Raw genomic sequence first — 25,633 nt, forward strand, 5'->3', positions numbered from 1 at the left:
TAGGGTTATTTAAATAATATCACGTAATTTCTATTTTTGTTTTTCAAGGAACATAGTGATTTATTTAATAGATAGTCATTTAAAAAATGTAATTGATAGAAGTAGAGTTATCATATGACCCAGTAATCCCACTGCTGGGTATATACTCAAAAGAATCTAAAGCAGGGTCTTGAAGAAATATTTGTACACCCACGTTCATAGCAGCATTATTCACAAAAGCTAAAATATGGAGGCAACTCAAGTGTCCATCAAAGGATGAATGACTAATCAAAACGTGGTCGATACACATGATGCAATAACATTTAGCCTTAAAAAGGAAAGAAATTCTGACCTGTGCTACAACGTGGGTGAACCTTGAAGCCTTCATGCTAAGTGAAATAAACCAATCACAAAAAGACATACCATATGATTCCACTAATATGAACTACTGAGGCAGAAATTAGAATGGTGGTTGCCAGGGGCTGGGGGAGGGGGAATGGGGAGTTATTGTTTAATGGGTCTAGAGTTTCAGTTCTGCAAGATAAAAAGTGTTCTGGAAATGGATGGTGGTGATCGTTGTACAGCATTGTGATGTCTTTAATACCACTGAACTGTACACTTACAAATGGTTAAGATGGTAAATTTTGTGTTCTATGTATTTAGCGCAATAGAAAAATTGAAAAAAAAATGAAAGATCAGCCTCCAGATGGGATAAATGCTTTCTGCCTTAGGTTGTCGTGAGTTCCTTATTCTGATGTTTTTTTCTTGAAAGAAATATTTTTCATAATGTAGGTTAGTAAGGGATTTTGCACATCAAAATTTGAGTAACTACAAAATACATGTTTTCTACAATGGTGTCTGCTGGGTAAAGAAGAATAGTAACTTTGTTTTGTTAGTTTTTTGAGCAACCTCCATACTGTTTTCCATAGTGGCTGCACCAGTTGACATTCCCACCAGCAGTGCACAAGGGTTCCCTTTTTTCCACATCCTCGCCAGCATTTGTTATTTACGGTCTGTTTGATGACAGCCACTCTGACAGGTGTGAGGTGACATCTCACTGTGGTTTTGCTTTGTCTTTGCCTGTTGATTAGTGATGTTGAGCACCTTTTCATATACCTGTTGGCCATCTGTATGTCTTCTTTGGAAAAATGTTTATTCAGTTCTTCTACCCGCTTTTTAATTGGGTTGTCTGTTATTTTGATATTGAGTTGTATGAGCTCCTTATGTATTTTGGATATTAACCCCTTATCAGATTATCATTTGCAAATATTATCTCCCATTCAGGAAGTTGTCTTTTTTGTTTCTTCGGTGGTTTCCTTTGCTGTGCAAAAGCTTTTATATTTGATTAGATCTCATTTGTTTATTTTTGCTTTTGTTTCCTTTGCCCAAGGAGACAGATCAAAAAATATTGCTACAACTCATGTCAGTGAGTGTTCTGCTTAGACTTTCTTCCAGGAGTTTTATGGTTTCCGGTCTTGCATTTAGGTCTTTAATCCAATTTGAGTTTGTTTTTGTAAATGGTATGAGAAGTACAGTGACTTTGGAAGAACCGTGCTGACCAAAAAGAAAATCTCTCTTAATATATTTTGGATTTGGGAAATCTCTGGTGTTGTACAAGTTTGAAAATTTTTAAGGAAGGAAGCTCCTCTGTTCTTTCTTCCCAGAGTAGCATATTAGTCCCACAGAATATGGCAAGATCACTCTTGTTTACGTTCAGGTTCCTGCATCTAAATAACAGTCCCACCCAGCTGCTGCTGGTATTTAGTCTGGAACTACTGTAAACTCTGTTTGCTTTGTTATTTTACTAATCTCTTCTAAATGAGATATTATTTCCAGCTACTGACTCAGAATCATTAAAACCCTGGAAAATGACAATATTCGTAATTGGGTTGTAACCAGTTAATACCATGCTAGGTTTAAAAACATGTATTTGGGCTTCCCTGGTGGCACAGTGGTTGAGAGTCCGTCTGCCGATGCAGGGGACGTGGGTTCGTGCCCCGGTCCGGGAAGATCCCACATGCCGCGGAGCGGCTGGGCCCGTGAGCCATGGCCGCTGAGCCTGTGCATCGGGAGCCTGTACTCCGCAACGGGAGAGGCCACAACAGTGAGAGGCCCGCGTACCGCAAAAGACAACAACAACAACAAAAAAACATGTATTTGGGGCTTCCCTGGTGGTGCAGTGCTTAAGAGTCCGCCTGCCAATGCAGGGGACACGGGTTCGAGCCCTGGCCCAGGAAGATCCCACATGCCACGGAGCAACTAAGCCCGTGCTCCACAACTACTGAGCCTGCGCTCTAGAGCCCTCAAGCCACAACTGCTGAGCCTGCGTGCCACAACTACTGAAGCCCGCTCGCCTAGAGCCTGTGCTCCGCAACAAAGAGAAGCCACTGCAATGAAAAGCCTGTGCACCGCAACAAAGAGTAGACCCCGCTCGCTGCAACTAGGGAAAGCCCACGCACAGCAACGAAGACCCAACACAGCCAAAAATAGATAAAATAAAATAAAAAACCCAGTATGTACAATATAATCCAAAATTAAAAAAAAAAACATGTATAATAAGCTGTGTGTCAGAGTCCCATTTTGAAGAGTGTTAAAAATGAATATTTGAGGTGTGCAACACTCTTTTTAAAAAATGTATTATTTAGAACCAGGTGAATTTATTCTTGAAAATAAAAAAGTCATGACACCAACGTAAGCGTTTTACAGGTTTTTCCATTATGACATTCTTCAGAAATTTCTGTCTTGGATAATGTGGGTTTGCTAAGTGTTACTGTGTCTGAAGAATCAATGAACAAAAGTGATGGGATACATCTGAGTGAATTTAATGAAACCTCAGTATACTTCTTTTTGTAAAAAAAAAAAGCCTAGAGAAATAGAGGATCTGTTTCAACTCAGTCCAAATAAATGAATTATTGGAGCACATGAAAGCCTTCTTTTCAAGGTAAATTCACAGCACGTGAAGAGCATGACAGTGAGGTGATTATGGTCTTTTTAGTTTGAACCTCAAGAAGATGTCTCTAGTTGTATAATCCTGCCTTTTTGGAAGTAAAAGGTAAATTTCTAGACTGTTTCAGAATCAGTGATTCATAATCAAGTGACTCCCCTGTGCCTGGTGTTTTTACACATTTTTGCTGAAACATCTTACTCCAAAGTAGGTATTATTTCCATTTGTTGACGAAAAGTGGGCAGAAAGAGGTTGCTTAGCGATCAGCCCCCATTTAGTGAGGTGAGCGCCATGTACTGACGCCTTTGCTAACTCCTCTGTGATACTCCGGCATTTCATCTTTGCAGTGACCCTTTGAGGTAAGGGCCACAGTTATCTCCATTTTCAGACCAGGAAATCTGGGCTTTGAGAGGTTTACTTACTCAGGGTCACATGATTAGTGAAGGTGTGAAAGCAGGATTGAATCCAGCCAATTGAAGAATACTCAAGAGAATCCGTCAGGTAATCACTTTGGTTCCAGTGATGTATCCCGACTAAGGCTGCCTGGATTCCTTAGAGAGGAGCCCATCTCCATCTTCTGTAGCCCCAAGATGATGGAACATTTGCCCTGACTATTCTATACCAGCGGAATAACCCACATTGATATGCTGCCAATGGGTATAAGATCGGACAGGACATGCAGAACTGGATTACCTTAGAATCCCTGACTCATTCAGAAATATCTATGAAGTGTCACATCCTGGGAGCCTAGGGTTTAAGTCTTAGGGATTGAGGTAACCAGGCAGAGTTTATGGTTTATCAGGGAGATACAGCCGTGACTCATCTTTCTACCTGGGGTGAATGTTTGCATGGAGATGGGTGAGGCACCATGGGCATGGGGAGGACAAAGTGGTAAAAGCATGGAGAGGTCCAGAAAATGCTTCTCGAGGGAGGGATGGTCTGAGCTGCTAAGGCTGAGTGGGGGTGATGGAGAGCCACTGAGGGAGTGGGCAGGGGTGGGAGGATGGAACGGCATGGTCATAATCCGATATTAAAAGATCATTTTTGCTGCCACGTGGAAGGCTGACAATCTGGGCTTTGGGAGACGGGTTGTGAGGTGCTGGTACCGATCCAGGTGCCTCATTATGACGAAGTATGAGGACGAGAGTGTGGCTGCATTTTCAGTTCAGCAAACTTGCTGCTGCCGGGTCTCCCTAACTGAGGAGGCACTCTGTTCAAATTTGAGGTTGTTCAAGGCTGGAATGCTTTTATCATGAACCACATTTGCCTCTGTCACTCCTGCCACTCAGAATGATGTCTCTTCTCCTGTAGGACGGTCTGCCTTCCACCCTCCACCCCCCGCCAGGCACTTCCTCAGTTAACTGAAATATTTCTAGGTCCCCTCCCTAACTGTCTGAGCCTCAGCTGTCAAGGTCTGGGAGTACTCAACACTCTTACCAGCCTGGATTGTGTCATAGGCACTGGGTAGTTCCAGGCTCAGGCATCATCTTCGACGTGTGGCGGGGTTCTGGGGTGGGTGGCAACCCTACAGGAGATTCAGGTACCTAAGCTGGCCTTCGGAAGGGGGTTTGTGAGGAGCACGTCCAGAGCACAATAGAACATCACCCACACCCCTGCACCAGCTGACCAGTGCAGAGCAGAGTAGTACTTGTGTATATCTGCACTGAATTCAGTACTTCTCTTAGTTCAGCCTGTAACTTCACTAGAATTTATGCTGTAGCTAAGAGCTGGAAAATAAACTGGTAGGTCTTTTCCAGACTGATTAGTTCATAACTTCCGTGGAGCGCATTACTTACATTTTTTGGATGATGAACTTTGTAAGGTCAAGGGCTCTTTCCTACTCAATCCTGGTGCCTTTTTCCATCTAGCTTAGTGACTAATACACGGTAGCCCTTCAGGAAATAGTTGTTGAATGAATGCAATTTGGGTTCTTTTGACCTATATTTGACATTAGTATTAGGAAATTGTTCCATCGTCACACGTTTGGAGTCATGATTCTTTTTTGACCTATATTTGACATTAGTATTAGGAAATTGTTCCATCGTCACACGTTTGGAGTCATGATTCTTTTATATAACATTTTAGTCATTTTAAACCTCGGATTAGCTGTAACTGTGATAAGCCTGTTTTATATCTTTATTTACATCATAGCTAAGCACGTCCAGTGGACTAGGAGGTACTCTTGTGGATGTTTAAGAAGTATTTCCCAATTAATGTATCAAAGAGTTTTTTTTTTTTGCGGTACGCGGGCCTCTCACTGTTGTGGCCTCTCCCGTTGCGGAGCACAGGCTCCGGACGCGCAGGCTCAGCGGCCATGGCTCACGGGCCCAGCCGCTCCGCGGCATGTGGGATCTTCCCGGACCGGGGCACGAACCCGTGTCCCCTGAATCGGCAGGCGGACTCTCAACCACTGCGCCGCCAGGGAGGCCCTCATTAAGGTTTTATTTTGCATTTCCCTGCTGACTAATTACGTTGATGAGCCCTCGTGCTTACTTGGCATTTGTTTGTTTTCTTTGTTGAAAGTGTTCATTCAGATTGTCTTTTTTTTTTTTTTCTTTTCATGATGCTGTTTTGGGGCACTGAGTTTTAATACCATTAATGAGTTAATACGAAAAATTATAAGGGAGGTATTTTGTTGCTGACATATTTTCAGGAAAGGAATCTTTTTAATGGGTATTTTGCGTCCTGCACCATTTTTCTTTCTTCTTTTGGGCGTGTAGAGGGAAATCTCTTGTCATCTGTTGGCCTATTTTAATTTTTCTTGCCTGCTTCGCTACATGTACTTTTTACTGAATCTATCAACTCATCATCTCTGGGAAAACCACATGTGAAGGTACTACCTGCCTCTCTAAACGTACTGTCACACGTGTGCTTCCATCGTGTGTAAGCCTTGACTCCTGTGCCACTGTGAAGGCCCCTTAATTGACCCCAGTCGGCAGCCTGTAGTAGGCAAGGACATCCTTCCGTGCTTTTTGGTTCCCTTGCATCTACTGTACACTGTAAATTATTGGGGAGTCAACAAGTGACTGTTGGTGATGATAAGCTGCTGATCTGGGTAAATTAAGGGCTATTGAATGATTCCAGAGTTTTAGAGAATAAGAGTCTGTCTAAACTGATGGATCTAATAGTAAATTCTCTTGAAATCCTTACTTTAGAAACTGCTAATGTAAGCTGTAGAATACCTACATTTTGCTTGAGAACTATCTATAAAAATCCACTTGAAAAAATATATTGTAGCAAAGCTATGATGATGATTTGGCTGTGAGTAAGATGGGGTACATCTATTTGTAGAGTAGATGTTTCTAGGTTAGAGATCCTAAGAGAATCCCAAATTTGGTTTCCGATTTCTCATGGGCCTTAATGGTTTAATCTAGCTGTATGCATAGAGCCAAGGGCAGAGTATGTTCTAGAACATTTTGAGCCGTGTCTTGTATTAACATAAAGTTGAGTTGACTCATCAAGGGGGGCCCATGCTGTGTAGGATAATGGATGTGTAGAAAGATGGATGAAATTATGAGCCCTGAAGAAGTTATATATGGAGACTATGATCTAATAGAGCACTGGATTGGCACCCAGCAGATCTGAGATCTAGGACCAGCTTCGCTGTGTGATCTTGGAGAGGTCACTTGACCACTCTGGGGTTTCATTTCATTTCAGCTCTGAAATGAGTCAACTGAAAGAATATGTGCTATGAATTATTTCTATTAGGATGGCTTTGAGGTCACATGACAACTTTGAAGATAATTCCAGCCCTGAAGTTCTTCATATATGGTGTTACTCCCCATCGCGATCATAATTGTGTAACGTTCCTGTCTCTGAATTGTGAGGGTAAAAGTTCAGCACTTTGTTACTTTGTCTCTTCCAAAGTATGAGAAGGAAAAGGCAAAAGTAATGATAAAGATGAAAAGGAATTTTTCATACAATTTTAGGACAAAACAAAAAATACTGTTTTCAAGGTAGTAAGATACAAACCTCTTTACTTTGTTATTATGGGTCACAATCAATTTAAATGGGGCCCAGAGATATTTTGGATTAAAATTTCTCTAACGTCCTTATAAATGTCTATGATGTTATTCATTTGAATTCCTGGAATCCCATGTATTTCATCAGGCAAATAAAATACAATCTTAAATTGCAGGCAGTAAACAATCAAAAAGAGCCGTAGAACTTGGAGTTTATATTTCATTTTAATTTAGCCCCAGTTCTGGCTTCACGTTCTTGCTGAACATTAGGTAATAAGAAAAAGTAGATTATTTTGAAAGTTTTAAACGTGAGAGTGGGAATTATCAGTCTTAGTGGTTATTTAAGTAGACATTTTCAGGCTCGCTTTTTATTTTTTTGAAGCTATTCAAAATCTAGGTCGAGATTTGCCTCCTGACTCCTACACCCCTGGCACACTGTTCATTACACATCTCTCCAGAAAGGAGCTACTGGTGGTTGGGAAGCTGGCGTCGACCTTAATGAAGTGGTTCTCAGGCGTCATCTGTTGAAGTCCCAAGTGCCTCCTTAAGAATTTTACTGTTGGTTACTCCTACACCCATGCAAAACATGAGTAACTCTCAACAAAACACACAACTTTTACAGTCAGAGCAACTCCCATCCCTGTCTGCTGGCTCCCACTGTCAAGTAAAAAAAGATGTCGTTATCCGGGCTCGTGGCATCCAACGAAAGCAGATGCTAGAGGAGAAGACGTTAAGACGTTAAGTTTTCCAGCATATTTTCTTGAGTTGCTAGATGTCCAGGTAACAATCACTTTCATGATTTCATCTCTAAGTATCTCCAAATAGAGTGAGAACACCTACGTGTCACTCAGACCTGGGGACACGACTTTCCTCAAAAAACCTCAGTTTCTTGCCCCCTTTGTAAAGTGGAGTCACATTGTTTCTGGACCTGAGTATGTGTCCGGTCAGTGTTAATTATTTCCTTCCTAAAAATGAAATACTCAGAAAGTGGGGCAGTGTCACCTCCCAGGGCTGTCCTTGCTTCAGGAGGAAGAAAGTCGGGACAACAAGGCGCGTATTTGTGAGCTCGGGTAGGAACTGCATTTGGAGGACATGATAAGAGAAAATGCTAACTTGTAATATTTTGTTCCCTTGCAAACATGAACAAAGTTTCTGCAATACAAACAATATATTCTTTGTCACCGCAGTTGTGCAGTTGCTTGTGAGGGGGCTGCATCATTTCCTGCACGGTTTTGTGAATTGGAAGGATGCCCTGCTGCACTGGGGATGTCGAGCTTGGAGTGAGGCGGAGCCTTGCGGGGGTCTCCGGGCTAGTGGCAGCCCACAGGCCCGTTTGGTCGTTTTCCATTAAATGCACAAACATAGCCTACCTTATAGTTGATTTTTGTCTTCTTTCTGAATCGATTTAAAGTTTACTAGAGCAGCTATATTGGAAAGAGGCTTTGGACCCGGTTTTTTCCCAGGTATGTTAGGAAATACCCTGTCCCTGTTACTCAGTGAAAATCGGTTTCTTGTTAATGATACTTGAAAAATTCATCACTTCTCTTCTCCGGAATAATAATAATCTGTGCTCTTTTATTTTAGCCATCTCCAACTGGACATCCAGGGCACCTCTCCTGTCCTTTCTGAGTCTTAACTTGGAAGTTAACAAGACTCTACGGCCTGAAAGGGAAATCAAAGGTAATTACATGTTAAAAAGTGTATTATTACATCTGATGATCATAAAGTAACGACAGCCCCTTATTTGTTGAGCGGAATTCGGGTGTCCCCCTCCCTCGTTTTCCCACCTTTTCTCTCCTGTTTACCCCCTCCCTCCCTGCCGCCTTTCCCTCCTCTCCTCCCTCCTCCCCCTTATTTGCATGTATTCACTCAGCAAACGTTTGTGGAGTCTGCCCTGTGGGGTCACTGTTAGGAATGGGAGGGAACACCTCTGAAAAGGGCCGTCCCGCCAGCTCTGTGCCAACAGGCCTGGCTGAGGCTGGCCTGGCTTCCGCCTGTCCCCTTGCTGTCCCCAGAGTGCTCCCCCTGGGCTGTGAAACACATGCACTTCTGCTGAAATGCATGGCCTGTTCTGCTCAATAACTGAGAGCCTGGGGAGGTCCGGCACCTGGTGGGCCATAGGAGCTAAGCGATTGATGAGCGTTGGGTGGACATAGGGCATCGTCCAGACCAGGACTCTTTATCCTGGGGCAACTTGCACGCTGCTCAGAAGCTCCAGGGACGGTGGAGCCGTGCCAGCTTTGAGGCAGGCATATCTTCCTTACAGTGAGTTTTTCCAGGGAAACTTGGGAGGACGGTCCCAGCCAGATTTATGAGTTGGCTTGTGGATGGGGGGGTCCAGCTCTGGCCAACCCACCCCTTGCCCCCCTCCTACCTGCTGTTGGAGCTCTTCTCATAGGTGGGACACAGCCAGACTCCCTGGGGCTGGTGGCTTTGGTGACAGGAGGCTCTGGGTCCGCGTCTGGACTCGGCCGTGTGTAATGTACGTGATGTTGGAAAGCTGTTCACACTCCGTGCCTCGGTTTCTCCACCTGCCACATCAGGATGATAGCAGTGCCCACATCGTGGGATCGTTGCGAGCATTGAAGGATGAGTTGCTGTGTAGAGTGGCACGTGGGAAACATTTAATACGTGTTAGTAGCTTTCGTTCTATCGTCTTCTGCAGAACAGAGGTGATAATACCTATTTCTCGTGGTTACTGTAAGTGTTAAATGAGGTGGTGCGTGCAAAACAGGCGGTGCTGGGCACACAGCACTCTCCGCCTGTGGCAGTCCTCAGTGAAAAGGTAAAATAGCAACAACATTGTCAGCAGATGTGGTCAGAACAGGGCAGACGTTGTGACCCCAAGTGTGGCGAACATCTAAGGGTAGAGGGGCCCAGACAGCTGTCCGTTCAGCTTGTCAACCAGGCAGTGCGTGTATATCAAGTTACGTTATGAACTAAAATCTCATCCTTAGGTTATTAGACCGTTGTCTACACTTTGGTCACAAAAGTTAATTCATAAATGTTTTGGTTGTGATTGGCCATTGGAGTGAGTAGTTAAGAGTTACATACTCCCATAATCCTTTTATTCTTAGCAATATTCTTATCTTTTAAATATAAAGGGCAGTGTTTTGGGGGTTTATGTGAAATTTTAAAAGTAACTTCAGAATGAAGATGATAGATGTTGAATAGCATTAGAATCCATTAGCACCTGTCTGTGATCATGATACATACGTGTAGTTGTTCCGGTTTCTCTCTTTAGATGGTGATGATGCCTTTCTTCCATCACTCTTAAATGTGAAGAATCCTAGTGTTTTGTCACCCATGCTGTATGGTTGTTCCAAAACTATAAAAAGGGAAGCCAGTGGAAATCTAATAACAGTTGATTCTACAATAGCTAAATTAAATGATGCTTGTAGGAAACACTTTGACATTCTTTTTCCTGTACTTTGAACCCCCAAAACATTTGGGCCATGGTGTATTAGAGAATTTCTTACCATTTGTTTTACACATTTCCTTTCTGTACACTTGAAACAAGGGATATTACTTGGCTTAAGAATATCTTTTAAAGAAAAGAGAACATTATGTTCTCTTTTCTGACGGTGAGTCACCTCAGAAAGCAAAGGTTTTTGAGCCCTTCTGGAGGTGGGGACCTGCCTTGTTATCTTCGCACCTGTGCCTGACATCGGGTTGCTCAGTGAAGCTGGGAGTGGCAAGGGGATGGATGGGAGCACAGGAACTCCTTTGTTAGAATGCTGAGAACAGGATGACTTTTCAAATTTGCCTCAAGTGTTACTGTAACACAGTTTAAACCGTAAATAAAGACGTTTCCGTGGGGCGGTGATATTTCGTGTGTTTTTGAATGCAATGAAACTAGCACGTGTTCTGTCCTGAGCTTAGGATGCTGGTGGGCTGGAGTCTGTCTCTTCTTTCTTCCTGCCCTCCCTCCCCATCTGCCCTCTCCCCTACCCCCGCCTCCTGCCTGCTTAGGAGAAAGACCTTGACTGAGGCCCCATCAGTCCCTGCTCTCTCAGTGGCTCCCGAGCAGTCCTGGGCTTCTTCCGGGGTCCTGATGAGAAGTCCAGCTACTATCAGTAAGGAGGCTGGAGCAGTAATGCCACCCCTGCCCTTTCTGCTGCTGACTTGTATTCTGATCGATGACGCTCTCCATACGTAACACACCCAGGGGAGGGCGCAGTCTGCCTCTCCGTTCCGATCCGTGGTGAGGCATCTCTGATATTGACTCAGACCCACCTCTTTGAGGGTTTTGTCGATGTTCTTTGCTCTATCTTTTCTCAGCTAACTTGGGAGGAAAACATTCTGCTCTATTAGCATCACCGCTTTGTGGCAGTGAACAGTCTAACCATTGTGTTTCGCAGTAGAGACCCAGGTTCAGGCAGAAGTTTTATGTTCTCTTTGAAATCAAGACTTAGTCTTTTATCTGCAGCGCTCATTCCTACGATAGAAATCGCACACTGTGACTCCTGATCTTACTTAGTGCTCTTCCCAACAGGACACATTAACCTCTTAGATTAGGTTGGTTGGGTTTTGTTGTTTTCGAAATCTGCACAACTTAAAAAATTCGACTTGGTTGCACATAGGTTATGATTTGTCCTGAGAATAAACGAGTAAAAACAATACAGCTACTTCTCAAAATTTGTAGCAGCGCTTAATGAAAGTTTCTGCAAATCTTGGAGTAGTTGAGTTGCTGCTCTGAGTGGCATAGATGAGTGGGTCCCTCCCCTGCAGACGCACAACCCCCAGAGGTGACATTTGGTCTGAACTCTCATTGAGTTTGCCTCCTCATTTGCTTTTGGCATTGATCTGACCTGAGTACCATCAAAAGCAAACCATTCAAGCAGGAGTATATTTCAATATGTAGTTATATACGATTCTTCAAACCCTAAGACTTTGAATTTTTTTTCTCCAAGTACTGAGTGTCCTGTCTTTCTGAATTTCTGTAATATAAATTTAGGTTTTCCTTGACTGGATTTCCCTGATTAATATCCAACCATACTTTTATTTATTTTTTTTACCTTGTTTTACTGTTGAGTTAAAGGAGAAAAACATCTGATGGTAGGTTTTGCTTTCTGAGGGTTTTTTGAGATCATTAAGCTAATTTTAATTGACAGACCTCTCATGTATTCACGGCATAAAGGTACAAGTATGTTAAAAATTTTTTCTCCAACTTGGACTCTAATCCTAGGCTCTGATTAACCTTCTGCAAAGCCTGTTATCTACAGTAAATGTTTCTAATTGGTACATATGATACTTTGCAAAGAAACACAATACTTAGCACTTTTTCAGGTTTTTGTACACAAAAGTGTAATTTGGCTTTCCTTCTCTGAAGGAAAATTTGTTTATTTTATTGACCGAAAATGTTTCCAATTTCAGATGCACACTTCATTCATAAAGATGATGTTCCATTTTAAGAAGGAGTGCAGTTTATAGTCTTTTAAATTTTTTTAGTAGCGTCTCTTTTCAATGAGTACTGTTCTTGGCTACGTGTTCTGACTTGTTTCCTAAGTTAATTAGAATTGGAAAGCAGACATTTCTTTTCTCTCCTTTTCACTGTCATTCAGGGCCACCAAGTGTCATTATCTTGATCTTCCTCCCCTGTGTCCACCCTGCAGTTTGCATTTTATCTCAAAGGATGCTTCTTTCTTTGGTCTCTGTCTGAGCAGATAGGCATCACCAAAACATGACACAGACAGGGACTGTCTGGGTTTGAGATGCAGGCTGTATGGGACCCAGTGAATTCTAGATTGTTCTGACCTAGTAACTCACCCAATTTTTCTTTCTTAATCTTCAAAAGGTCCTTTTAGGAGGGCGATTGTATTGAAAAAGCGTGTCATTCTTCTTTCTGTGATTGCTGATGACACATAAATGTGTCAGAGCTTTTTCTCACTTAAATTTTATTTTAGTTTTTAATTTTTTTTTTGGTCATACCGCGCAGCTTGCAGGATCTTAGTTACCCGACCAGGCATCGAACCCGGGCTCCCTGCAGTGGAAGCACGGAGTCCCAGCCACTGGACGGCCAGGGAAGTCCCTTCTCACTTAAATTTTAAATCTCAGGTGTTGCTCACTCTGGACCAGGTGGCACAGCTGCCATCACTCCCTCCATCAACCCTAGGACATCACTGATGTCTGTGCTGTTTACTCAGAGCTGTGTTGTATTTTCCATATGAAATCCTGGCGTATTTAAGATGTTGCAGGTTTAACTTTAACTCCTTATTTTACAGGGGAGAAAATTGAGACCATTTGACAGTTGCCCTCATTTAATGTATTTATAAGAATGCAGCAGAGATGTCTTTTTCTATTGTTATTAATATAGGTATTCTTCATGTAATTAAAATATCTACGGAAAGTAACTAGTGCATTAAATCATACTGAAAGTGATCAGCCTTCAATATGCACCCCGGTAAGGGACAGCTGTGCTTCACCTGGGGGCTCTGGGAGCAGAGCTGACACCCAGGAGTTTCCTAAGTGGCCGTGTGGTTGCGTCTGCCCCTTCAATAGTTTACTTAGCAGACGTGTCCTGGGCATCCACAGTACCACGTGAGAAGGCAGGGCTCCTGCTCTTAAGAAGTGCACAGTTAATCTAATCTGCCAGGGTTGTTACCTGATCCCATATTTCTATAAATGTAACATTCGACAGAGCCACTAAGATTTTCTGATAGAAGTTCCCTGATGGAGCTGAAAAAAGCATACCGGCCCTGCATTAGTGTTGACGAACTGGCATTTTCCCTGTGTCCTTCTGGGGTAATCCTGCAGGGTGTTGCCTGCAGGGCCTGGGATTAGGGTCCATTTGAAACCGAGCAGGACCCTGCAGGGCCTTCCCAGGGACAGAAGCCCCCATGCCCCCGTCTCTTACTTGTAAAACAGCTTTAGCCTCCTAGACTTTCCCTGAGTTCCAAAGAACAAATTTAATCAGGAAGTTTTAAAAACGCAGAAACAAAGGAAAGCAGTCAAGCAGGACAAAATAATAATAGTTTGGCCATAAAGCAAAGTCAGGGACCTTTAGTTCCTCCTCAAGGGCTTATAGATAATATCCTGAGCCATATTCTTGAGTTGTTTTTCAGAGACTAAAACTCCCACCAGGTGGAAGACGTAACTGCATGCTGACCACCAACACCCAGACCCCAGACCAGTTGGAACCAGAAGGTCGCGTTTCCCAAAACACCTCCCTGTTACCTCACCACCAACCATTCAGAGAATTGAGCATGAGCTGGTCACACACCCTGTGACTGTCTCCCTCACCCTGTCTTTCAAAACTCTTCCCTGAAAGCTATCAGGGCTTTTAGGGCTTTTCAGCACTAGCTGCCCGTTCTCCTTGCTTGGCTCTACAATAAATGCTGTACTTTCCTTCATCGCACCCTGGTGTCAGTAGACTGGCTTTGCTGCTCCTTGGGCAAGTGGACCCACATCCAGTTTGGTGACACAGTTCACCTGGCTGTGTTAACAGTTAACGATGCCAGGACCCCTCCTCGCTGGCCTGGCTTCAGGAAGGGAAGACGAGCCCTGGGAATGGTGGGAGGATGACTCCTTGTGAGAGCCGCCTGTGAGTGGGGCGGGTTAAAAGTGCAGAGGCTTTCGTCATTCTGAATTTGAGTGAATGTGGTGTGTTCAACACCTGCTTTGCTGGTTGGTAGGGGCCAAGCGTGCCCGGGGAACCTCGGGCAGTGTCCCCACGAGCGCAGAAGCCTTTGTCACCAGCTCCTTGTTCCCTTTCGAACATCCCGCCATCCCTGGAGAAAGCCTTGTCAATGTGGGCTCACATTGGGTTTGCTTGGTCTTGCATTTTACTACCTGGAACTCTTTCTGCACAGTTTTTAAAATAATAATTAAGTTATTTCTATGTCATGGACTCTGCGCAGCCAGGCCTGTCTGCTGGGCCGAGGGAAGAACACCAGGGATTTCAGAACTGCGTCCTGCTCTGCCCTCTAACCGTGGTCCAAGCGGCCTGGAGAGAAGTCTGTCTCCTTCTCTGAAGGTCGCCTCTTCTTTGACTTGCCTCAGCTCTCCTTGGGTTGTCCCTTTCCTTTTTTTTTTTTTTCCTGCAAAACATTTACCTTTCCTTACTCTTGATTGGGGCACAAATTATTGTCCCCAGAGCAAATTCATCTGTGTTCTGTGACAATTTATTGACTGTCTAGCAAGCAGAAGCAGTTTGCTTTTCTCTGAGCATTTCATTTTACCAACATCCAAAATGATGCACTCAAAGAGAAACTGATGTACACACACTCAGAGGCCCCGACCAGGTGCTCCCGGGCCCTAGGTGCTCTAGTGTCTGCCTCAGATCAGGACCAGCGTTTCGTAAACTCAGTTTTAACGAGGCTTTAAATGTCCACTTACGATTTTTCCTTTCTCTACCGTCCTTATTTCAGCAACTTTGTTGGCATAGGATTTATTGCTAAAATACATTTTAGTGACAAATGCACATGTTTTTGGTTTTGTTTTTTTAAAGAGAGGTTTAGACATGGGAATATCTCAATTGCTAGGGCACCACACAATAACTTAACCATGTGAATAAACATTAAGTGGAAATGGTAGGACCACCCTTTAATTCTAAACCATGGTGCTGTTTCCCACTCTTCTCCTATTCTACGCTTTCACTCAAACTTAAGACGTCCTGTCCTGATTATGTATTTTGGTGTTCCCCATCACTTAACTGGTGGTAACATTTCAACCAACAACCACAGAACGCATGAAAGTGTTCTTTCATGATGCAGTGTCTCCCTGCCCCCCATAGTGACGTGACATTGTTCTGTCACTTCTGCCTGCTTGCGGGGGAGGCCAGTCAGAGGAAGCCCCAGTAGGTGAGCCGTGAGCTGGGGAGTATTGCTGCCAAGTAGGGAAATTCACTCATCAGGGTGGTCACCGAATGTCACAAACATGTGGCATTGGGGTTTTGATGGAGGAAGGACTTCAGGTCGACAACACTTCCTGGTGTGACCCGACCGGTAAGTGTGCACACGTCACCCCTCTCTCACTTTCAGCTACAGGACTCGACGAACCTGTAGGGACCTGACCACCAGCACTTAAACAGTGCTGCTGTAAGTCAGGAAGCAGCACTAAGCATTGCACTTATTTCCTGGTACCCAGGTCTTTCTTGTATAGAATAAGCAGGGGTCTGGCTTCAGCCCTTGGCAGGATTTGGCCTCAGATAAGCAGTATAAACTCTCCAAGCCTTAGTTTCCTCATATTTATCTTGAAGAGAGATTGATTCGGATTTCTCTGCTTCCATAAGACATCATTTTTTATTTGACTGTTATAATAAAGCAGTAAGTTAGAACAGGTAATGCTATTAGACTGAAAATAATGTTATTCCTTCTTTTTAGATACCATATGCTATGTTTGATCCAGGATATTACACTAATTACATTTATGATGAAGACATTTGAAAATCACAGATGTTCGTTGATTTAAAAATAGAACATATGGGGCTTCCCTGGTGGCGCAGTGGTTGAGAGTCCGCCTGCCGATGCAGGGGACCCGGGTTCGTGCCCCGGTCCGGGAAGATCCCACATGCCGCGGAGTGGCTGGGCCCGTGAGCCATGGCCGCTGAGCCTGCGCGTCCGGAGCCTGTGCTCCGCAACGGGAGAGGCCACAGCAGTGAGAGGCCCGCGTACCGCAAAAAAAAAAAAAAAAAAAAAAAAAAAATATATATATATATATATATATATATATATGCATTTTGATTAAGCTGTTGAGAAACAGGTTTTGGGTGCTTTCTCCTCATTTTCTAGCTCAATGCAACAGTGATGAGAACTGTGGGTGAAATGCTAATGTCACTCAGAGATGATGCCATGTGACCCATTTGGGTTTTGGCCCTTTTACCCAGATTGTCTTACACAGCATACCTGTTCCTGGCTTGTTCAGACTTCTGGTTTATCTGTATTTTTTACTATACAAATTTAAATTTTGCCCAGTGCAATCTCCCGATCTCATTTCTTAAGAGAGGGGAGCTAGTTAGTTGATGTTAACGCAGCCCCTGGAGAGCAGTCTAAGAGGTGGGTGTTCTGGACGATTTTGGAACAGCTGGACAGTGTGTGCATGGCCCGTGTACAGTGCTCTAGGCAAGACTGCACTTTTCTCGTGCACTCGACGGAGGTGCCAGGGAAGAGCCGCTTTCCTGTGCATGTTTTTCTCCATTATCTAAGAGCTGTAATCTGCATCATCAGAATCAGTGATCAAATCTCCCTGGACCCTCGTTTCGTTTCAAATTTGAAATAGATAAAAAGCATCCGCTCTTTAACGCACCCGGACCTTTTCTGGTTTCTAGCTGTCCCACTTCACATTGTGGAAATAAACCTGGCTCCCTCGGGGCGCCAGGAAGGGACACTGTTTGCACTGAAATGAATGAGATGATTTTCCAAGGTGCGAGTGGAACGCACCGGGGATTGGCTGATATTTAAAAAACATGAATGAAAACAGTAGGCACCTCACCCGGCCAAGACGCAAGAGCTCTCTGAGAATGATTCTCTTCTAGGATTTAAAGTCTCGTCGACGGCTGATAATGTACACTGGACTTGTTTGTCCACTGGGTGTGCCCCTCCCCACGAGGAGAGGCAGCCAGTAAATGTCAGCCCCGGTGGCCCGTTAGGGATGACCTGTGTCATCGTCAAAGCCATGAAGTGTATGGGAGTTTGCTTTTCAGACCTAAGTATTACTTCAAGTCGTAGGTTTTACCTTTTCAAAAAGTTGGAATGTAAAACGTGGTCTCAGGGAAACTCTTTCTTGTAAACCAACAGCTTTCATTTTCATTCTGGAATAAATCACTGACTAATTCTCACACCCATGACAAGTTATTTAATCTCTTTCTGCTTTGATTTTCTTACCCAATAATACTAACACCAAATCTGAATAGTTAAATAGTGGTTACTATTGCCAGGCCCTGTTCTAGCTACTTGACATGTTTTGCCTCATTCAATCCTCATCCCAGCTCTGGGCTCAGTTCTGCTTTATCCCCATTTTATAGATGAAGAAACTGAGGCATAGAGAGGTGAAATAGTTTGTCCAGGTTACACAGCTAATAAGTAGTGAAATAGGATTTGAACCCAATCAGACTGGCTCTAGAATTCCGTTCTCAAATGACCTGCCTCTCTGTCTTTCCAAAAAAAATTAATATACTGCTACCTGATTCCTTTGGGTTTGGTTTGATTGTGTGAATATACATGAACCCGTTCATCGGAGGTATTTGAACCAATGAATATGCCTACTCTTCGTCCCGTTCTGACATACCTTTGGGGGGCTTGCATAAAGCCCTGTCTGTGCTACTTGAGAATTGCTTTCTGTAGCAGCACAGGTACACATGGAGACATTTGGGTGGTCAGAGGCACCATGTGCACTTACCAAGTGAATGGCGTGTGGTCCTAGGGCGGCACTCACATGGACCACAGTGGTTGTGACATCTCCAAGGATGAGTAGTATAACACAGCTGTACCACTGTCTGCTTTGTTTAGAAAACTCTCATGAACATATAGAAAATGAATATACTGTATCTGTGAAAAGAATTCATGCTTTATAAACTCACCTGAGTGCATCAAAGCTCCCTTTCAGTTAAAAATGTGTGAATGAAAAAAATAAATGTTTTATGTAGCCAACTTCCATATGCTAAAACTCCTATATGAAAGCAGCAGCTACTAGGAAAGTAAAGCTGCTAGGACTGCAACAGAAGAATCACAATAAACCCCAGTGCTAATTTCTAAAGTAGATGGAGTTGGCCAGGCTGTGGATGTTACACTTACAAAATAATCAGCTTAGTCATTTTGCAAGTTATAGACCTCACGCAATAGAATCACAAACTAAAAGCCAGTGTGAAATCATCTGGCCGTCTTTAGATGCGGGCCAACAGAACTCACTTAGCGTTGGAATTCAGGGATTCGCGGGTACTCTAGGAAAGTGCTAGTTGTGGTTAAAATCTGGCGGCACTTGGAAATTCTCATAACACAAGGACAAAAGACTGTGTGGATGAATTGAAATGAAGCCTGCAAGCTGCTTTGTGAATTAAATATGTTCAGCATTAAATAGGACGTAGAGCATGTGTACTCCTTAGTTCTAGGAAATAACGAGTTAACTGGCTAAAATAAAAAGCTCTTTTTTTTTAAAAGCAGCTTTAATTCATTAAAAGTCAAAGTGTAATAGTCTGTTAAAGAGTTGTTTTAAAAATTAGTGAAGTGACATGAATCGTCATCTGACAGTAAGTGGGTGAGTGCAGGTCTGCGCAGTGGGCCGTCTGTTGCCATGTTTATTGCAGGAGGAGACCCAGCACTGGGTCTCCCACATGTGTGGTTCAGGGCACTAGAACTGCGTTCTCTCTCTCTCTTTTTTTTAATGTGTTCTTTTTCCATATGTTGGTGGTAATTTTTTTTTTATTGAAGTATAGTTGATTTACAATGTTTGTGTTAGTTTCTGCTGTATACAAAGTGATTCAGTTATACATATATATACATTATTTTTTATATTCTTTTCCATTATGGTTTATCCCAGGATACTGAATATAGTTCCCTGTGCTCTACGGTAGGACCTTGTTGTTAATCCATGGAACTGTGCTCTCTTAGCCCCTCAGAGCGGCACTGGGTGTGTCACGTCTCTGACACTGTGATCACACTCTCCCTGGCTGCTGTGTTGCTGTTCAGTCAGGAAGTTGACAGGTAGAGCTAGGAGGTAATAAGTGCCGTGACAGCATTTTGTATGTTTGTTGGCAGCTCTGTCCGCAGGGTCTGGAGCAGTGCCTGACCCCAGTGGATGCTCCAGTGTATGAACTGACCCGCTTGCTGCCTTGCCCGGGTACCCTCTGTGCTCAGGAGACCTGGGTCTTGCATGTTTCCATGACCAGCTGTACTTCATGTGCTGCCTTTTAATGCAATTCCAGTTTCATCTCTTCATTTATTCATCTATTCAGTGACCACCTGTGCAAACCATTGCAGTGGTGGAGCACACAAACCAAGGAGTATTTTCATCTTATAAAACAAAAAGAGGGACTTCCCTAGTGGCACAGTGGTTAAGAATCCGCCTGCCAATGCAGGGGGGACACGGGTTCGGCCCCTGGTCCGGGAAGATCCCACATGCCGCGGAGCAACTAAGCCCGTGCGCCACAACTACTGAGCCTGTGCTCTAGAGCCCGTGAGCCACAACTACTGAGCCCACGTGCCACAACTACTGAAGCCCGTGCACCTAGAGCCCGTGCTCCGCAACAAGAGAAGCCACCGCAGTGAGAAGCCCGCGCACCGCAACGAAGAGTAGCCCCCGCTCACCGCAACTAGAGAAAGCCCACGCACAGCAACAAAGACCCAACACAGCCAAAAATAAATAAAATTTTTGAAAAAAGAAAGAAATTGTATTAAGATTGTCATACCAAAAGGCAGGCGTTTCTTTAAGGAGAATTTTTCTTTCAGCTAAGAGCCCTTATTCACATCAGAAAAGTAAAATGTGACACCCCCTGGGCACGATGACCAAATTAGCACGGCCACATTAACTATGTGGAATTTTTATATTTTATGCAATTAATTTATCAGAACTAGTCTCTACTATATATTAATACACAATGTAGACTTTAAAATAAAATATTAGTAATTCAGTCTTCAAGATTCTCAGAAGCCATGTGTTGTTTTGTGGCAATTCTGGAGTGCCCATTTCGTAGATGAGGAAACTGAGGCACGGAGAGGTTGTAGGAGCCCAGACATTTACTGTCAGGTATGACCGGAAGCCTTGTCATTCCATGCATTGTGTTCTTCCTGTTATACTGTATATACCAAGAAGCCTCACTAAGTGCAAGTTACCCTTTAAGGAGCCCGAGATAAACAGAATGTCTCAGTACCACCTCTCCATGTATAACTTCTTCCTGTCTGGGAACCCCTCAGGTCAGGGATTTGAAGGAGATGTGCGAGCACATCTCCCCGTTTCTTAGTCTTCAACTTGTACCACCTGCTCACATTCACTTTTGTAAAAGAGTGATTGATGCCAAGTCAGGCAGGCACTAGTTGTAAGTTTTAAACTCTCCATCTCCTTGCTTACGCTAGACCGCGCTGGGTGTGTGCTGTGTGCCCGAGGACGGCTGTGGGTCACATTCCCCGGATTGATCATGGTCCAATTGAATATACAACGCCAAGTGGCCTTACACGTGCCGGAGAGAATAGGACGTAGGGTCTTAGGTCTTACGGCTTGAACCAAGGAGCCTGTTCAGATTTCTAGAGCTGATGCTGGTGACGACCATCACGTTAATGCACTTTCAAAGCACAAGAAAGTTGGATGGACATCACGAAGAGAAAATATTGGTGATGGCAGGGAGTGTTTTCAGACAATGTACCGAAATAGTGTTCCCCGTGTGAACCTAATTAGGTGGAAAGTGGGAACTCAGTCGACTTCCCTGCTATGAGAACTGAAGACGATACAAGAAGAGTGAGCTGCTTTACGTTTCGGGGAAGCAGCGACCTGAACCTTCTGCAGGACTCCGACTGGTGACATCACTCTTATGCCTTAGCCCAGGCATCCCGGCCGATCTGCAGGGAAGAGGTGAATATGAATGACCTGAGCTTTGGCGTCATGGTCTGTGTTTGGATACGATGCTCGTAATGAGGTTTGAGGACGAGGGAGTCTCATGGGCTGGAGCCTCATGTGGGTGGACCTGGAGGCCGCACTTTTTTCTCTCATCGCCTCGCGTTATGCCTGGAGGCTGCGGGGCCTGGGATGTGGTTCCAGGCACTGCGGCCCAGTGGTTCGCCCTATGCCCAGGAACATCACACCACACCTGTGCTTCCCCATTGATTATCCCAACCTTTATGCCACTTGCTAGACCCACGTCATCAATATTCCAGTCCGGACTCAAATTCGCGATGTCACGAAGGCTCCCTGATCTTCCTGTGAAGCCAGCGTCCTCTCCTGACTGTTATTCTAGTACCACTGAGCTTCCCTTACCAAGAAACCGTCTTCGGAAAACCTTGGAGCGTCCGCTCATTAAATATTTTTGTTCTTTCACGTTTGCCCTTTTCTTTCTACCTTTCGTGTTCCAAGGTAACCCCCATCTTCTCTTACCACGTAGTTTTGCCTCCGATCAGTCCCTCTGTCCCTTAGCTGTTCCCTTTTCAATCTTCCCTGCATGTTGCCTGTAGGTGGATCTCAGTGAAATAGTATCTTCATTTTTAGAAGCCTTGTGCCAACCGCCCTGGGCCATGGGGGTAAAAGGTACGCATGTGGACCCTGGGCGCTCAGCTGCCGCCGTAGTCGAGTTCAGATTTACCTCCCCAGCCATTCCCGCTCTCCTCCTTGGAACTCTTCTCAGCTGTACTGATCTACTTGCCATCTCGAAGGCTCTTTTCTCGAAGACTTTCTGCAAAACCTGCTCTTTTCCTTTGCTTGAAATCCCTGCCCCATTTCTTCGCTCAGCTAAGTAATGGTGATACGTGTCATTTTTGAGGGACTGCGTGCCTGGCAAAACGCTCATGATCATAAAATATTGTTGTCACCTAATCCTCACAACGACCCTATCCTGCTGGCCCCATTCTGTTATTATTTCTAGATTGTTCTCCCAGCACCTGCTTCGAAAGGTTCTGGTGAGAATTACACGCGACACTCCGCACAAGCGCTGGTGCAGTGCTGGGCCCGAGGTGCCCTTCACGCAGACGGTCACCGTCCCTTTCATTATCCGCGTCGGGCAGACAGGACACCAAGATGCAATGTCTGTGGCGGGGCTGGGGGCACGTCATGTGTGACCATGGCTCCAGGCTCCCCCGTGCTGTGCCGGCATCTCCCCAAGCCTGGCTCTGAGCGCCGCCTTTGAGCAGCCTTTAGACTTTTGTTTTCAGTTGGGAATAAATGGTTACTCCTTAGTCGCTAAGTTAAAATAACTAAACTTTGGTATTCGTAAACTGAAGAGGCCCCATCTCACTCCCTGTGGGATGTCGCACAACAGAGCAGCTGCGGGACCTCGTGGCAGGTGGGTTCCCTGCCTTTCGGGACAGAGCAGGGATCATCTGTTGGAAGTATCCCCCTTCTGCTTCTCTTGTTGCTTCATGTATTATTGCTTTCTAATGTCTTGCGTGTTTATTAACCAAATCTCTACAGCCGACGCATAAACTCCGTGACGGCTTGGGGTCACGTACTGTCCATTGCACTGTATCCCGTCAGCGTGTTCTTCCATGCCTGTGATTTCTAAGCACTGTGTGTTGCATCCTTGACTTTGTCAAGCGCACAGCAGATGTTAAACATCTGACAACTGAGTCTAAGAAAGTTCTTTCAGGAATAATTTTAAGGGGTGGAATTTGAAAACAGCTTGTGTGAAAAGTCACGGCTCATCCTTTTAAAAATAAACGCCAAGTAAGACAAGCATTATCACGGGGAAATTTCTCACTTGAGAAAAACCTTGGTACAGTGATGGGGATTAAGATTTTCATTTCCTCCCAGCAGGACTGGTATGATAGATACTGTGTGTGCGTGCGTGTGTGCACAGGCATGCACATGTGTGTGTGTCTGTGTGTGTGTGTGTGTTCATAAACTATAACACTCAGTAGTTTCTACTTTAATGACTCTACCCCTCCAAGAATACAATTATTGTCACTTTACATTGCTGGGTCAGGGGTGAAATGTTTGGTTTGATTTAGGTCCCAAACTCTCATATCCTCTTTTTCTGGGGAGTCAGTTGATTTTAATGCCACTTTCTATCAGAACTTTAGAGGTTAGCGAATAAAATGGTGTTCCCTTTCCAGGGGTGGGTAAAGTTTTGTTGTACTAAGACTGTTGTGTTAGAAATGTGTAAACTCAATTGTGACAGATTAAGAACTGGCAGCTGCCTTTCATATTTGAGTAGACGACAGTGCATAGACGTGTTTCATGAAAAGCTAGTTTTCCCTCGTTAAAAAAATGTACTTGATCACAGTCCTTAGGCGCACAGCAAATGTCAGAACGGCCCTTAGTTCGGGCAGATGTTTCCGTTTAACTTGTAAGCGTCTTGGATGGATGGGTGGATGGATGGGTGGACGGACCGACAGACGGGTGGATGGATGGGTGGAGATACACTTTCTTAATTGACTACTCAGCACCATTGCACTGAACATTATATAATTCCCAGGCTACACTGCGTCTTACATAATCCCCACACCACTAATATTGTACTGATTGAAACTGCTCGTTTCAATTCTTAATAGCCTTGTTTCTCTCTCTTAATAGACTCTGGGTAACTGGAAATCAGGGGCTGACTTACTATCTATGTTTCTTAGTGCCTAGCAGAGAGCCTAGCATGGAGTAGAAATGAAACAAATATCTATAAATTAAAATAATTAAGATTGCTTATAAAAGCAAAACGAAACACAGAACATTTGTATTTTAGTGATTAATGGTTACTGTTAAGAAAAACAGTGGGCAAGCATCCTCTAATATTTACTTTTTCTTGTAATAATATGTAGATGGCATGTTTTTCTTAGCCTTCCCTGGAATTAGTCAATAAGCACTTACAAAGGATACTGTGTATAGTAGGTAATCAGTTATTCTTTTGATGAATAAAAGATGAACACCTTTCCTAATATACGTCATAGGAACCTGAATAAATTATAATGTTCATGCGGCCATTATTGATGTTAACGTTAGTAAAATATCGTGGAAGGGACGATTCCTATTTTAACACTTCTGAGAAGTATTGCTTATACATGGTGATCTTTAGAGCAGGCACTGTCTGTCGTTACAGATTCGTATACTCTACTTGTTCCCAGATCTCATGGTTTTGTGGATAGAGATTTCCTTGGAGGTCTCTTATGCTTTTCTTTCTCTTTGTCCTTTTTATACATTCCTACCCATGAGAACAGTTGACAGTCTTGGAGGTGCTTTAGGATACCGTTTCATGTGAGCAGACGCTGCGCTTAGAGGAAAGCATGTTGGTTTTCTGCATGACATTTCCACAAACACCAGCTGTTTCTCAGCGCCTATGAGTCCTGTGGTCACAAGTGCTTCCTGGTTGGACTTGGATCTGCTCAGGGCCTCACAGTCAAGATGTTGGCCAGGCCGTGGTCTAGATCGAGGCCCTGGGGAGGAATCAGTTACTAAGCTCATTCAGGTTGTAGGCAAGACTGAGGCCAAGGCTGCTATCAGTTCCTAGAAGTTTCTAGAAACCACTCACCGTTCCTTGCCCCGGACCCTGTCATAACATCACAGCAGCATCGCCTTGGACCCCTCAGCTTTCAGTCGCTTCGTTTTCTCTTCTGTGATGCTTGGGAGGACTGCCCTGGTGGCACAGTGGTTAAGAATCCGCCTGCCAATGCAGGGGACGTGGGTTCGAGCCCTGGTCTGGGAAGATCCCACATGCTGTGGAGCAACTAAGCCCGTGCGCCACAACTACTGAGCCTGCACACCTGGAGCCCGTGCTCCGCAACAAGAGAAGCCACCGCAATGAGAAGCCCGCGCACTGCAACCAAGAGCCCGCTCGCTGCTACTAGAGAAGGCCCGCGTGCAGCAGTGAAGACCCAACACAGCCAAAAATAAATAAATTTATTTCTAAAAAATGAAACTACATTAAAAAAAAAAGATGCTTGGGAAATGCCAAATTTACCTCCATAATACTTTCAATTTACCCTTATCGTGCTTCACTTTGAGATGCTGAAGACCATGTTTTATGGACTTTCTTCCTTCTTAACCTTGCTGTGTTTCTAAGGGAAAGAGAAGCAGTCTGTCCTCCACGTAAAGAATGTCTCTGCCGTCAGTGGGGCTTAGGGTTTGATGTTTGTGATTTTCATTCATTGATCTGTGTTCTTTTAGCCAGTCACTCCAAGGCCAGTGG

The 25,633-nt window shown here is 44.2% G+C and overlaps 1 protein-coding gene across 1 annotated transcript in view; it reads left to right on the forward strand.

Annotated features, from left to right (window-relative positions):
* The window catches only part of FAM110B (family with sequence similarity 110 member B), a 129,148-nt gene that overhangs the window by 23,652 nt on the left and 79,863 nt on the right, over positions 1-25,633 (forward strand). Inside the window, exon 2 of the mRNA XM_060035402.1 lies at positions 8,470-8,565. The gene's annotated coding sequence lies outside the window, so the exon portion shown is untranslated. The remainder of the gene's footprint in view (positions 1-8,469; positions 8,566-25,633) is intronic.

Source organism: Delphinus delphis, chromosome 17 (genome assembly GCF_949987515.2).
Source record: "Delphinus delphis chromosome 17, mDelDel1.2, whole genome shotgun sequence".
In the NCBI taxonomy this organism is placed as follows: Eukaryota; Metazoa; Chordata; class Mammalia; order Artiodactyla; family Delphinidae; genus Delphinus; species Delphinus delphis.